Raw genomic sequence first — 2,957 nt, forward strand, 5'->3', positions numbered from 1 at the left:
TGCGGAAAAATGCAGGTTTCTTCAATTTGATTATTTTGACGAGAGCCTGGTTCCACCACGCTGCCTCACATATATGTAGATAGTCCAGGGGTATGGCTTCATAATAAAGGATTTTTTTTTCAATCACTATTTATAGAATATATTTATTGACTGAAATTCGGGTAAATTTCGGCACACAAAAAAGTCCAACTTTGACACACTGTAACTCAAAACTTCAAAAAGATATTTTTTATGGCCCATTTTCGACTATAACAATCCTCTTGCCAATATGTTTCTGAAAAGCCAAAAAATTACCTTGATAAAGTTATGAGTTGCATTTTTATGACGTAATATTCAAGATGGTGGTTATTAAACTGATTTTATGATTTTTGTGCCAGTAACAACTTATACATATTTATATAGGCCTATATATATATATTCAAAGTTTCAAGTCGTTAGGCCCGGTAATGACGAACTTAAGCCCTTAGGTGGACCCCCTCCCCCTCCTCCAACCGATTCCGAATATCTCGAGGGTCTAAGCCAGAGAAAATAAGGTGAAATGGGTTGAAATATCAAGCTTTCAAAATGAGACTAAAACTGACACCATGTCGCCCAATGGCATTTCATGAGATAACACATTACCGTAGTTCTATTGCTTCCGGCTACTTGAGCTACACCGGAAATTTGATGATAATTTCCTAGACGGACAGTCTGGTCAACTCACCGCGTGCCACATTCATTATTGATGATCGACTCGTGGGCCAGACTTTAAAATGTGACTGGTTGGTGGGTGCTTTGCTCCTTCTTTCCTATCAAACATCTATCGCCTATATATCTCTACGCCTTCTTTCTTGTGTTTGTTACTCTCGTAACGCTTCCAATCTTATATTAGATGATCCAATTGTGTTCCAAGTGCATTTAAAAAAACTCTTACAAAAACTAGAAAGACTAAAAACTGCTCGTGGACCGGACATGGTCTGGGAGCCGTAGCTTGCCAATGTCAGCAGCTCTAAAGTATGCTTTATGCGCTGTACAACTCTGCTACTCTTATTCTTATTACACCCACTAGATCTGATGCACTGTACAACTTTGCTCTTATCACACCCAGTAGATCTGAGAACACTCAGAATATTTTCGGCTTCCCGGGAAGCATACCGCGTAAACTGCCATTGTACAGGCGCAAAGCATACTGCCAAGATGTTTGTCTATGGCCAGCCAGTGAGTTACCCAGTCACTGTTGGGTAAAGGTAAAATGAAGAAGAAGACTGACCAAGAGAGGATGGTTTCAGGTACACTGGAAGCTGAACTACATGTATATACTGATGTATTTCTCATCCCTCAAACAAACAGCCGAAAAGTTATGAGACACGTTTTTTAATTGTTTTAGTTTTAGTAAGAGTTTTATACACTTGCTTGCAACACAATAAGGTCATATAATATAATATAAGCGCTGAAGAACAAATTACGCAAGAAGGAGGGGAGATAAGGACGACAGATGTTTGATAGGAAAGAAGGAGCAAACCACACCAAAGTACCCGCCAACCATCCAAGTTTTTAATAGTTCAAAGACACGCATTCGGGTCACTCAACAGTACTTGGAATTGAAGAAGCGCTATTTTGGGCATGACTTCATTATTCAAATGGATTTTTCTTTTTCTTTTCCCTCCTTAGTTTAAGTAAGAAATTTACAGTACATGCACTTGAAACACTAAAGGGTCACAGAAGTACCGAATATAACAGTGTTACAAGAGAGTAACAAACGCAAAAAAGGAGGAGAAATAAGAACAATTCAGGATAGACAGGAAAAAGGAGCAAACCGCACCAGAGCACCCGTTACAGGGTGTCCAGCAATATTTCTTGAAAAAATTTACCACCTGGAAAAAAAATTTACTGCCCAGCAAATCAAGCCCCACACCAGCTCGAAAAAAGGGAGTTAAATTGCGCCTTCAATAACATATGTATTACTATTATTACATAACATATCGAACGAAAAGAACACACAACAAAGTCCAGTCGACAAAAGGGAGGACAGACAGACCATCGCAAGCTTGCTCGCCGCTAGATTAAGTTTAAGTAAGGTTTTTAAGGCGCTCGCAACTGCATAGGTTATATGAGCGAGAAGGGGTGGATGTCAACAGAGAAGTCCAAACGGGGAATCAAGCTTCGACTATCAAGGCACCCTGGAAATAGTAGTTCACAAGAGTGACAAACATACAAAAGAAGTAGAGGAAAATGACGATAGTAAAGAAGAGGACAGAAAAGGCAGCAGTTCACCCTATGCTGGTCCAGCACAGTATGAGCATGACATTGATAAATCAGCCCATATTTACAATTCTACTGTGCATAAGAACATGTTAATATCCTCCCTTTGGGAATAGCCTAAAGACGTTTCAGTCAGTAGCACTGTCCTGGTGGTGGTAGGTGCAAACCGGCTTCTCCATTTTCCAGGGCCATGTTACACAACAACAACGCGCGCACGCACGCCAACACACACACGTAATGACTCGAGTAAATCTATCCAGTGTGAGAGATGTAAGAACTGTGCGAGGGCAAGATGCAGTGACCCTGAAAATCTGCCAGTCTTGAACAGAAAGCTACAATATTGTTCTAATTTACTATCACCCAACAAATGAAACGCGAACACTTTATGTCAATATAACACGGCTTACAAGGAGTGAGGGATCCCGATTCCACACAAGGCCTGCACCAACGCGCGCTTTGCAGAGGGCTCTAAATCTAATCAAAATTCTGAAATTTGCCTACAAGTTTTTTTTTGTCCTCCGGTGTTGCCTTCAGCCGCTCCCCCCTCCCCCGAGTGTATCTCTAAAAAAAAAAATCAATAATCCCTGCCCTACTCTGTAGTCCTATACTTCGCAACGATCAGACTTTTAATGAACTTTGGCGACCCCAAAAAACACCGGTGCTCACCGATGCCGTACCTTGTGGTGCCTCGCGCGAAGGTTCACTGACCGGTCACG

Source organism: Aplysia californica, unplaced genomic scaffold (genome assembly GCF_000002075.1).
Source record: "Aplysia californica isolate F4 #8 unplaced genomic scaffold, AplCal3.0 scaffold00461, whole genome shotgun sequence".
NCBI classification, from domain to species: domain Eukaryota; kingdom Metazoa; phylum Mollusca; class Gastropoda; order Aplysiida; family Aplysiidae; genus Aplysia; species Aplysia californica.